The sequence below is a fragment of the Monodelphis domestica genome, chromosome 5 (assembly GCF_027887165.1).
Source record: "Monodelphis domestica isolate mMonDom1 chromosome 5, mMonDom1.pri, whole genome shotgun sequence".
Classification (NCBI taxonomy): domain Eukaryota; kingdom Metazoa; phylum Chordata; class Mammalia; order Didelphimorphia; family Didelphidae; genus Monodelphis; species Monodelphis domestica.
Genome location: NC_077231.1, coordinates 242,344,919 through 242,358,517, shown reverse-complemented (window position 1 = coordinate 242,358,517; position 13,599 = coordinate 242,344,919). Strand labels below are relative to the sequence as shown.

Here is a 13,599-nt window from a genome sequence, read left to right as displayed (position 1 = left end):
GGCTCACAACCTCTTTTAGTTGCAGAAGAGATGCTGAATCCTTCATCTGACAATAAGAAAACTAGAATCAGCTGAAATAGCCAATCAACTGTGTCTTTCTAAACTTCACTGGAACAATGAGGACTATTTGTCAGCTACAAGATAGAAGAGAATCTTATTTATGGAAGGGGAAGTCAGAATTATTTCTGTGATCCCTTTGAATTCTGATATTTTATGATTCTCTATCCACCAACTATGACATTGAACACCAAATAAAGTAGAAATTTTATTATATAATTTGAAGAAATTACTAAACTGGGCAGGCAGTTTGTTAGAAATAACAACTAAAATAACAAATCATAATTGCATAGTATTTTGTGGTTTGTGACTTTTATCCTTCCTTCTTTCTTTTTCTTCCTTCTTTCCCTTCCTTCCCATTCTTCTTTCCTTTTGAGTTTCTCTATCTCACTCAGACTGGAAGGGCAAGGGCTATTATTCTTTCTGGTCCCAAACTACTGACTCAGCTTTGAAGCTATGACCTATTCCATTTCAAAAGAATGAAACTTGATGACTGTCTCCCAGGTCTTAGCCTATAAATGTGAAAGTTAATGTAGACACCCAATCATCATAACTTACCACAGTTCAAAACTCCAATGTTCATGATATTCATGAGTTTTTAGCCTTGCCAATGTCTGGAATCATAAAAATGTGCTACTGTTTGGGGGAAATTATTTTCTTCTTAAAAGAATCATTCCTGTATATAGGCAAAGCAGCCTTACTGGTAAGGGAAAAGCCGGGAGAAAGACCGAGTCAAGTGCCAAGATTCTAGACAAAGTTATGAGAAAGTAATGATTATTATATATTTATTAGATGACATGAAGATCAAATATTAAGCATTTTGAACTGACAAATTAAGGATTATAAGACTATTTCTAGGAATGTGGTAGTGAGATAAAAGTGGTCATCATTAGAAATTCCTGAGATATGTGGAATCTACTAAAGGCTCCTGGGATTCATTCAATATAAGGATATAGGGCAAGAAAAAGAGAATTTTTTACCAGTGAAATGGGGATCCAACAGAGGATCAAAGTGGGGAAAGAATCAAAGATTTAGATAATGAAGGGATCTCAATACATCCTCATTTTAGAGCTGAAGCTCAGAGAAGTTAAGTAATTTGCAAAGTCACAAAGCTAGTAGGAAGTGGCAGAACTAAAATTTCATACCAGGTTTTCTTACTCCAAATCCAGCATGTTTGCCTTGGCCAAACATCAGGGGATAGAAGTGGATGGGGAGTATGCCATCGGGGCTGGATTGAATAGGATGAAATGAAAGAGATACAGTGATACAGCAGCATCAGTGGAATTATACCCAGAACAGCAAAAGTGACAGGCAGTCATTAGGAAAGTAGAAAGTTGGGAGGTGAATAGAAGAGTGTTATCCATGAGGGTAAGGGGGATAGAACAAGAGGGGTGTGTGGATGTTTTGATGTAGTTTTTATGCAGAAAACTCTGGTTTTATTAATACTCTTTATTTCAATAGTTGGGACACTTCTTGAATAGCCTTTGGCTTCCTAAAATTGACTCATTTGAAATAGATTCATATTCTTTAAGAACAGAACAATTACTATTTTTCTAGCCAAATCTAGGCAAGGTTTTCCCAGAGCCAGTGAAGAAATTAGAAAGAAGCTTCTTACCTATTCGAGGGTACTGAAGACTTTAGCATGATCTTAACTGGTATGCCATATCTTATAACATTGACCTTAGGTGAAACTGATAGTGAGGGCTTTCCAAGACTAAGTGAGACAATAAGTGTTCAATGTGGGTTTAATATATTCAATTTCACACTAACAGAAATCATGTTAGAGAGATTCCCCACGATATCAATCAATTTTGGCTTCTTGGAATTATTTTCCCTGACAAAGTCCTAGACAAATAATGTACATGTATATTATTTATTATTTAATCATAAGGTGTATACTGGTACCACTTAAATATTATCCAATAAGAAGTAGAGTCATGATGGACAGCTAGGTGGCTCAGGGGATTGAGAGCCAGTCCTAGAAACAGTTCCTTGATTATATACCACACATGTCACCATATGTGATATTTATCATACATGAAAATGTGTTTGGATTTCAAAATCCTTGAATTTTATTAGTTGAAAAACTGTAATGAAGGCACAAAACATGGTTCAAGTGTAAACTTTGCCTTTAGAATTGAAATATAAGCACAAGATTAGATCATACATTTGGTAATTGTTCTTTCCCACTGGGGTGATCGGCCCACCTTTTCAACTTTAATTATAATATTTCTAGAAATTTGTATTTCATTGAAAGTATAATACCTACTCAATTTAGTTAAAGATTCAAACCATCACATAATAATAAAGGATGAGACACATTTAAGAGTGTATCTCACAAGGAGACTTTAAATCTAAAAAAGAAAGAAAACTTTTTCAGCTAAAACTTAGCTCAAAAAACAGCTCTTTTATGAGATGTTCCTTGATTCTATACTGTCTGTTCTTCTCAGTTAGTTTATAATGATTTTGTGTATACTTTGCATATATTTATATGTCATCTACCTCAATAGAATGTAAAACTCTTGGAAACAGGGAGGTAGTAACATAGACAGGGTATGGGTTTCTGAGTAAGGAAGACCTGAGTTAAAATCCTTCTTGAGTCATTCATTCACTAGCTATGTAACTCTGGACACATTACTTAACCTATTTCAGTCTGTTTTCTTATCAATGAAATGGAAAAATGTTGGAAATGGATAGTTTCTAGGGTAACAAACACCTTTAAACCGAGAGTCCTATATGGCAATATCCATTCCATTTTATCTTTGTTTCACCAGTACAGTGCCTGGTATATGTAGAAACTTCAGAAATGCTTGTTGATTGATTTGAAAGAAGCAATAAACCATGAATTAATACTGAACTTAGAATAAGCAAAGCAGAGGTGTTTCAGTATCTGGTTAATTTAATTAAGCTTGGAGCAATAATTTTTGCAATACTTTTTGTTCAGAATTTTCCATTATTTAAATTTTACTGCTATACATGTTCTTACAAGCTAGAAAACATAAGCAAAACCCCTGTGGCATTAGTTTTGAATTCTCAAAGGAAATTAGTCTCTCATTTCATTTTGCTATTCCATAGTTATTTTTATCTAATAGTAACTATAAAGCTTTTCACATTCTCTAAAAGAAAAATCTTACAGATTATTATTACTGTCAAAAGGTGCTACGATCATTTTGTTAACTAGGCTCCTAAACTGAATGTCATCCTCAACTTTTTGCTCCCTCACTCATCACCTTGACATCCCCAGTCTATTGCCAGGTCCTATTATTGTACCCATGTATATCTCTTGCATTTGTATTCTTTATCCACTGACACTGCTACCACCCTGCTGTATGCCTTCATCACTTCAAGCCAATATTGTTGGGATAATCCACTTGCTATCCTCCCTACCATAACTTTCTCTACATCCCTTCCATTCCAGTACATCTTCCATCAACTGTCAAAGTGACCTTCCTTAAATAAACACAGGACTGACCATGTCATCAAACACATATCCAATCGATCAACTCTAGTGGGTGTCTGTAACCTCCAGAATCAAATATAAAATTTTCTGACCTAAATGTAAAGCCTTTCATAATTTGTTGCCTCACCCAACATACCATTAATTTTCAGTAAAGTGTAAACATTATACCCACCCATATACATCCAGTGAGATTGACCTCATTACTTGCTCCATATTCTGAATCTTGGCATCTTCACGAGCTGTCTCTCTCCTGCATGAAATGGTCTCTCCTCATTTCCATCATCTGGCCAACAACGTTGGTACCAAAGAGCAACTCAGTGGTGCCCATCCACTGGGGCCATTCGCTTTTTCCTCTGCCTAGAAGAAAAGAGTTAATGACGGTACTTGGTTATTCTTCCTTCATGCCCCCATTCTTTTATACCAGAAGCCTTTCTGAGCTGCCCTCATTCATGTGTCTCCCACTCCATTATTTCTAATTTATCTTATATTTAGGTTGATTGTCATAATTGTTTTCATGCTTTCTCCCCATTGAGTTATGAACTCTGTGCAAGTCGGGGCTACATTTTGCCTCTCTGTGGATCTTCAGTGTTCATCACAGACTCTGACACAGATTGATATGATAAACAATTTTAAGTGTTTACTGACTGGCTGTGGCAGATGAGACACTTGCAGGAGTCCTAGCTAAGATATTTAGGACCAGGCATGCCTGGCAGTGAGTAGAGCTTGGAATATGAAGTGTCTGTGTTTTAGAATAAATGGAGACAAAACTAGGACAAGAACCCCAAAAGCTTCTGAACATCCTCAGACAATGAAAAGTAATCAAACTGTATGTTATATTCCTCCAACCCTAATATTCCATTGGCAAAATGAGATGAGAAACCAAGATGATCCCTTTCCAACTCTTCCATGCTGACGTCACTCAAGTTCTATAAATTAGGAAGTTGTGTTTTAATCACAGCTGACTTCATCATAAAGATGTTTCCTTCTAGAGGATTCATTAACCAAGGTATCCCAATAGCAAGTGTTTGAAGAGAGAATATAACAATATCCAGGCAAATTAATGCCTGCCGAGAGCCTAAAAGAAATCCAGCTGTGAGCTTAAATGAAATATAATGTCATATAAACATTTAACCTAACCCATTTAAAACTGCCACTTTATAAGCACTTATCACTTTAATATCATCTTGTTCAAATACTATTAGTCTAGAAAATGATGGAAGCAAATAGGTAACTAAAGCCATTGAGCTGCCAAATCCCTGAACACTTTCAAGCAGGAATTCTCTCTGATAATTAGTTGGAGGTCAATAGAATAGAATTTTCAACTTTCTCACCATGGCCAAAAGATTAAGGATGATCTTTACCTTTCTCAGGCTGTAATGAAGTCATAAGTATAGCTTATATTTCTATAACCATATCAGACTAACATAGGCAGTCCTGGTATAGTGGAAAAGAGAACTAGTACCCAGGAAGACCTGGCTTCTCTGACTCCCTGGGCAAATCCCTTAGCCTTTCTGTTCCCCAGGAAACTCTCTAAGCCTTTAAGTTTCAGAGAGATTTTTGGTTTGGATTGGTAGAAAGAGTTCACTTTGTTATTGCTGTTTAATTGTTTTCAGTCATATCTGAATCATCATGTCCCCAGTGGGGTTTTCTTGGCAAAAAATATTAGAGTAATATTTTTGGACAAGTAACTTGTCCAAAGTCACATGGCTACTGTTAGAAGCAAGATTTGAATCCAAGGCTTTCTGATTCAAAGTCCAAAATTATATCTATTTCATGTATTGCCTCTCAGGAAGGTAAAGAAAAAGTCGTATTTTTTGGGGGGGGGGATCAGAAACCCTTGTCATGACATTACTATTATTAAAAATGTATATGTATTTTTCTGGATATTTTGCCTTACAAGATATATTCTTAAAATACTCAGAACTTTCAAAATTCACAGAACATATTGGTTTTATCAATCCTGATTTCCATAAATCAAATTGCATTACCAAAGTAAATGATCATGATGTTAGCAATAGTAACAGAGTTTGGCTTATGTCTGTACCACAAGGAGCAGCCAATTTGTAGAAAAATAAAACATTGCCAACTCAAATTACATGTAAGTGATGGCTCCGGTGAGTAAGCACTACAGGAGAAACTGCACTACTATTTTTATGAAGACGTTGGGTTTTTTGGCTTGGTTTTGTTTTTAGTCAAAACATGCTGAAAAAGGCACCTATCTCGATTCTAGCCCAGTTCTCATGTCAGTCTCCTGATTGACAGCTAACTCTGGCAAGCCTTGCTTGCTTCCTTGATAATCCCTATTAATAAGTTACTACTAATAAATAATGCAATACTTATAACCAATAGTAATAAACATTTTATTTAGCACCTGGGTCCTTGGGATTCTAAGAAATATAGTTCTGTCCTCAAGGGACTCATGATCTACTTGAGACAAAAAAAAAACAACTACATATATATGCATAAATGTTCATACTCACATATTAATATATTTAAATATGTGTGTATAACCCACAAATAGGAAATCTGTATATCTGTGCATCTCCCACTGGATATTAACCAATCCTGCCTTTTATCTTGTATGTCTGTCTATAATTGTGGATATATTTTACCCCCTTAACCAGGTGTCACCTTAATAAAAACAAAAAATCAATAGACTCCATAGGTAGCACCTCTGGCTTTCTTTCCTCATCATCTAAACACCATTAGAACTCTTTCTGGTTTCGCACAAATTAACTGCTCATCAGCTCCATCATTATAAAAGGGTGTGACTGCTAGTAACTCACCAACTATGATTACTTTAAGCCTTTTCAGTTGCATCTTTCCCTGCATATCACCTTCACTGTAGTTCAGCTCAATTGATTCATTCCAACCAGTTTACAACCAAACCATTCATTTAACTTAACTATCTGCGAAGGCCAAGGAGACAGCTTTTCCCTGTTCTCCTTGTGAATCTTGCCACATCTACTATACCCTGCAGATCCATTATTTAACCATCAGCACAGTCCCTCAAATTAAAATGACATTGTCATCAGGGAAAGCTTGCATTCATTTGCAGGAGGGAGAGTGAATGGGAGGGAAGAGGAGGGAAGGGAAGAAGTGTCCAGTATCTTAAGAAGCAGAGAGAGAGAGAGAACCTAATAGCTCTCAAATACTGAGGCTTATTTCACTCTGAACTGTTTATCCTTTCAGCCTGGATTCAATAAAAAACCTCACCAACCCTGAGAGAAGTAATTTTGTGAAGCTTGAGCAGCCTTGAGTGGGCTTTCCGAGGGTGTAAAATCCAGACCGTATTTATACCCAAGCTCTGTTCCTTCAATGATCTGAACCAAGTAACACAGGTGCTAGCTGTTTTTTTTTTCCCTGCAGTTCAACTATGAGATATTTTCACTTAAAAAGACAAAGCCTCAGTCCTCTGTTCAGTGTCTGAGTTGTACCATGCAAAGTTGTGATTATTTCTTCCTAATTTCACATTTTATATGTGTGTATATATGTGTGCATACATACATACATACAGAGAGACAGACACACAGAGACAGAGAAAGAGAGATAGAGACAGAGAGAGGGAGAGAGAGAGAAAGAAATTTCATATACTATGTCTTATAATTCTGTGAAATAGCTAGGGGAAATCTTGAGCTCCTGTTTTACAGATGAGGAAACTAAGAAGCAGAAAGTTAACCGGTTTGTATCTCAGTTCAAAGAGAGTAAGTATAAGAGCTGGTATTTAAAACTCAGGCCATTTGGCTTCAAAATTTGTGTCCTGGATACTTGGCAATTAAGAAAAGAATCCAGATGTCTCACCCTTCAGTTCAGCTTTTTAACATTTTTCTTATGGTTGGAAACTGCTACCTCTTTTGAAGAGAAATATTGCCAGAGAATATCTTTTCAGGTATTTCTGATATCTGAAATTTATATGTAAAATAGGACTTACTATAAATCTCATTTTAAACTCTTCATGTGTTTATGTAAATGGGTTTTACAGCTATTTATGTAGAGGACAGGACTATAAAAAACTGTGAAGCTTTCAGATATTTATTCAAAATAAACTGACTTCAACTATCTGAGGGTCTTGTCTATCATTCATGAATCTAAAAGCTTCTGCTCAGACCATTTTATGTACTAGATCGGATACATAGCATGATTATTTGCTAATAAAAGGAATTGAATATGATGTGATAAAAATTTCTGTTGTGTGATTTTTAAAATATTTGAGATTTTTCATTTTTATTATTAATATCACCATGGATTTTGGGGTAATTTTGATTTGAAGGCAAAAGTTTGCTTATTGTGGGTACCAATATATTTTAATTTCTGGGAGCTAAGAATGAAGGTTATGAGACCTATGGGAAAGTATAAAACTGTTTAATAGTTTGCTTAAATGAAAAGTTGGATTCATTGGATTTTAAAGAAAGCAAAACAAATTGGCTGAAACTTCACTTTAGAAATGTTTCCTATTATAAAAACCACTATGTGATCTTTTGTGTTTGCCGGGGAAAAGAAAAGAGAGAGAGAGAGAGAGAGAGAGAGAGAGAGAGAGAGAGAGAGAGAGAGAGAGAATTTTTCATTTTTTGTGCCTGTGAAAATGAAAATGTGATCTCCTTTTACTACTTCCATTTACACCATATTTTCTTTGCTTCTTCCATCACTTTATCCCTTTCCTAAGCTCAGCTTTAAACAAAAATTGAAGGTTTCCTTATGAGTCCTCTAGTTTAAATCCATTAAGGAAACTTTGCTGAGAAAGATGTCTTTGGTTTCCCAAAGACATTGTCTTCCCACAAATTTCTCTCCAAGAAGCCTATTGTTCATTTGTGGGGAGGAGGGGGACATTACTTCAGTCTCTATGATTCCAGAAAGCTATAGATAGTACTTTTGTGCTTCAGGGAATCCTTTGAAAGTTCCTTTCTCCAATCTAATTTGTTTAAAATATTCTCTTCAGAGAATTAAAATGCACATAGAATCCTTAAAGAGGAATTTCATTATTAACTTCTCCATTTGCTCTAAAGAACTAAAGAAGACTCCTGCCAACTTGCCATATAATACTGGCCTCAATTTTTTCCTCTTTCAAGAATGAATCAATCAATCAATAAACATTTATTAAGTTGTCTTTCTATTAACAACAATGGAAGGTGTTCTTTCTCTCCTTGATATTCATAGGACAATTGTCAGTGTCATTCATTTGATAACTAAATTAATAATGTACCCACAGTTTTTTTCCCTTCAAGTGCTGCCATATTAATTATTGTATTCTATATTAATGTCTTAGATAAATATTTGTTAAATTAAACTGAATCCCATTCTAAATCTCCAACCAGGTTATATCATCTGAGCCCTCCTCATAGATGGGTCCTTAGATATAGCCATAACATATGAAGTATTTGTGAATCAGCTCCTATTCAGAACATTTCATAAGCCACTGTTAAAGTGTTTGCTTTTATCTGCCAAGCAAAGAATCCATTAATTCAAAGCAGAAAAACATTTAATCCAACATTATTATAACACATAGAGCAAAGAGAAATGATTCCTTTAGGGAAACCATGAGTTCGTTTTCTCATAAGATTCTAAGCCACCAGTGGAGCAGTGAACACACACAAAAACACTATTTAAACACAGATATGTGATTAGGTAACACTTGTAGGGACATAACAAGGGCTTATGTGTGGACAAGATGGCTCACACCTCTCAAGCTTCAAAGTTATCCAGTCGTGATGGGCTATGTCATCTCCTATGGTCCTATGCCTTCTGAGGAGCTCACAACTACTATCTACTGAGTTTCAGCTATTTAGCCTCCTCTGTATCTCTGAGTCTTCAGAGAACCACCTCCATCTCTGATGCCAACTACTGGGTACAGTGGCCAGCAAGGCTCTCCTGAACAGGAAGAGATAGGAATCTTTTCACTAAGGGATATGAGTCACCATAACCAGCCCATCGGATCACAATTTCTAGCAGAAAGCCTTGGACTGTCTTTTTTCTTGGCTGATTCCTTCATTTCTTTGTATCCCTAGCATCTAGCACTGTGCAGGGGAAATGATAGATGCTTTGTAAATGTTTATTGACCATTTTTTTCTTGATGCCAATCAAAGGTCATTCATCCTAGAAAGCTATTTGATTTGTCACTAGAAAAGTCTTTTTACCTCCTATGAAATCCCCGATTGTGTTGCTGAAACCCAAAAATCATTTGGGGGAACTAGTCTTTTCCTTGTGGAAAAAAATCCTTTAGGAGTTTTTAGGAGGGCCCTGGTTCCTCTTCCTTTAAAAATCCCCCAGGACTGTCATATGAATGGAGCCTAGGGTTAGAAGAAAGGGATAGGTGAAATAAACAGGGCAAGCTGTCACAGGTCTAACTTCATTTGGCATACCTGCTAGGAACTGTTCAGCTATATTTTATGACCCTGACTTTCTCCCTTCAAAATTAACTATGTTCCTTAGCAGCAAGAATTATGACTTTAACCTATTTTTATTCTTCTATTATTATTCTCCTATTTTATTCTATTTATTCTATTCCTATTTTATTTCTATTTTATTACTCCACTACATACCATATAAACACAAGGGTCATTTGTTGCTTGGTTTTGAAATCTCCCTTCCCCTTGTGGACAACAGGCAATTAATACTTATCAATGAGTGACATGATTTCTTAAATCCATGGGATCAACCAAAGATCTATCATTTAATGGTAAATATAGAGCTAAAAGAGATTTCAGTACCAGCTAGTAAAAGCTTGATTCCCCTCTCCCCCTTCCTCTCATTTTACCAACAAGGAAACTGTAGAGCAGATAGATTAAGTAAGTTTTCCAAGATTGCATAGACAGAAATGAGTAGACTCAGGTCCTTTGACTTCAAATTCAATGTTCTTTACAGGCTTCCTCCAATGGATTGAATTCAGTTCCAGTTAGCAAATATTCATTAAGCAGTTACCATGTACATGATACCAAAATAGCTATTAGATGGAGAAATTTTGCAAATGATTTCTCACTTTTCACACAATGTTGTTCAGTCCTTTTCATGGCTAACTTCCATGACCTCACTTGAGTTTTTCTTGGCAAAGATACTGAAGTGGTTTGCCATTTCATCATCCAGCTCACTTTACAGATGAGGAAACTGAGGCAAAGAGAGTTAAGTTACTTTCCCAGGGTTATACAGCTAGTCAATATATAAGGTCAAATTTGAACTCAGGTTTTCTGGACTCCTGGCCAGTCACTCTGTCCACTATATGACCACATAATAATTTCAGCTCCCTTGGGGTAAAAGTGATAGTTTTTAAGCCAAACAAATCCACATGAGAATTACTTTTTTCTCTTAATGAATAATAGTTAATTTGGGTCATCAGAACAGTTTGTATTATACTCCAATCTTTTAAAAGATTCATGAGCTCACTGGTGTGGGTCTTCTTTTCAGCAGTGTATAATTAGAATTTTGCTCCCCCAAACTCTTTCCCTGCTTTCTATGTTCCTTCTCACATTACATGCTAAGGTAGGGAGGATATAAGTTTTGTGTAGCTCCACCGTCTATCTCTCTTCTGGAAACCAGGCTCTGGAGGTAGAGTGAGGTGAGAGGCAGGAGAATTTTACCCAGGTGTTTTTCACTCAGGTTTTACTTTTGTTATTTTTATTTCTTCAAATTTAAGTGATTATTAATAAACTTTATAAAATATAATACTTGGAATTATTGGATATTAATTTAAATTTTACAGCAGCAAAAAGAGACTATTTTCCTTTGCACTTTCTCCCTACAATAATCTCTAAGATTATGGGGTACTCAGGGAGGGGCAGTATCTCTGGTATGGAGGGCTTGTTGTGCCCTCCTAGGGCAGCTCTCCAGCCTCTGACCCTCACCTGACACCCAACTCTCACTTGTGGCTCCTAGTAGCTGCTAGCATGCGGCAGCGGCCACACCCCGGGCAACGGCTTCGACAGGCCGGCTAAACCTTGTGAGGGTAGCCATCGGGTCATCGTCGACCCCTGGTGAACCAGGGCTTTGCTCACCCAGCATGTGAAGACTGCTTCAGCTGAACAGACGGAAGAAACCAATAAGAAGGTTCAACGGCTGAGATGGCGACGCAGCAAAGCACTGTGGAGTGCTCAGGGCGTGTGTTGGAGCACAAAGGACAACACGGCCATCCAATGCAGCTGAGGAAGTCTCCAGGTGTAACGACTTTTCGTGCCACTGGACCCAGACTTCCAACGCCAAGAGAGTGGGACTGTCTCTGTGAATCGACTCTTCCACTTAAATCTCCTTCACGCACAAGTGTCTTTGTGCACACTCATCTATACACCTTGGATGAAAACGCACAAAGACAATCGTCATCCTCGGTTACCGAGAGACTACTACTACTAATCTCTAAGAATATTCTTGACATATCCATTAAATAGATTTATTTTCAATGTAATATATGTGATCATACACACATATATACACATGACAAATATATATATATATATATAGACATGTGCACCTTTCTATATACATATGTGTGTGGTACATAGAAAGAAACAGAAAGACAGAGTTATTTTCCCCATTTTTCATTTCCATTTCCCCAAAAGCAGGAAGATTTTGATATGGACAAAAAAAAATGGATTTTTTTTAAAGCAGGTGACACTTTTGCCTTTAATGGCCACAAATTAAGCAACTTCATAATTGGAAAAACTGCAAAGCAACATAATTCAAATTCAAAGTTCATGCAATTTGGTCTTTTTTTTCTTCAGAATTTGCTCATTGATCTAGAAAGATTCTAAAACTGGGAATTAAAAGGCATGTGTTCCAATCCTGGCTCTACCTCTATCTCTATGATCTCCAGGAAGTCATCTAGAGAGTGTCCCTAGCCAACTACCTCAAAGGGTTACTGGATTATCAAATAGGCAGTAGGAGTTAGCAAGCCTCAAGAAAATAAAAGCATTACAAAAATATTATTATTAATAACATTTTAAAATCTCAGTAATTGACCAATTTTTCTTATTATAGGTGTTAACTAAATTCTTAAATTTTAAAATACCCTCAATTAGAACCAAATTGTACTCAAGCCCCGCTTTCCATGTCACCCCCATTGTGCCAGTGAGAAAATTTAATGCCAGGAAGGTATTTCCTAGCACTAAATAAGCACCTGAGTTAGGTGCTATAGTGGACAGAGGACCAACCTGGAAAGTAGGAAGACCTCAATTTAAATATGGCCTCAGAAACTTAAAAACAATGTAACCCTCAGTAAGTCACTCAGTTTCTTCATTGGTAAAAGAAACCAGAGAAAGAAATGAGAAAACAGTCAATAATCTTTGCCAAGAAAACCTCAAAAGTCATAAATAGTCTGAAATGACTAACAACTAAGTAAGTACCATGGAGTTAACTCTTCCATGCCCAAACTCTAGTCCAGTACTTTCGGCTGTAATTACCTGCCATTGTGGTTACCTGGACTCTTAGTGACTTAATGATCCTTCCAGTCTTAAGGACTGGACTTTACCCAAAGCCTAACCCTAAATATGTCACTTTTCTATCATGCAGTTAAACTTGCTCATTTTCTCGGCTCTTCCAGCTGGAGGATTTTCCCGGTTGCTTGCTCTGCTTTTCCCTGCTGAACATTTTGCCCATTTCACTATTTACCAGAATGTCTGGCAGACGGGTACAAGGAAAGAAAATGTCAGTGCTGCTGCTACTTGTTAGGTTGGTTCAGGGATTATCTGTGTGTTTCAGTTATCTTTTCGGTTACCATGGGTGATGTAAAGTTAACTTCATGTGGCCACATAATATATTTGATTGCCATTCTGAAATTTACAGTGTGCTATCAATTGGTTGTAGGAGGTTGATGCAAATTGGTAGTGTATAAAAAATTTTATGTTAACCAAACATTTTACCATAAAGCCATATTTTTGTGTATATGAGCATATATTAAGATTGTTTTCTATCGGTACTGATCACTTCATTTATAACAGCATACGCAGGTTGGGCAAATGGACGGATAAATAAAATGCTTAGCTTGGAGTCAGAAAGACCTGAGTTCAAATCCTGTCTCATATAATTACTAGTTGTATGAAGGACAAACAGTTTCATATCTGTCAGCCTCAATTTCTTATTAATGAAATGAGAGGAACGGTGTC

The 13,599-nt window shown here is 36.5% G+C and overlaps 1 protein-coding gene and 1 long non-coding RNA gene across 4 annotated transcripts in view; one reads left to right on the top strand and one right to left on the bottom strand.

Annotated features, from left to right (window-relative positions):
• The window catches only part of ADARB2 (adenosine deaminase RNA specific B2 (inactive)), a 693,422-nt gene that overhangs the window by 43,291 nt on the left and 636,532 nt on the right, over positions 1 to 13,599 (top strand). The gene's annotated exons all lie outside the window — the stretch shown is intronic.
• Positions 1 to 13,599, bottom strand: part of LOC103099060 (uncharacterized) — a 36,511-nt gene that overhangs the window by 22,778 nt on the left and 134 nt on the right. Inside the window, exon 2 of the long non-coding RNA XR_001625117.2 lies at positions 3,690 to 3,874. This is a non-coding gene — a long non-coding RNA (uncharacterized LOC103099060). The remainder of the gene's footprint in view (positions 1 to 3,689; positions 3,875 to 13,599) is intronic.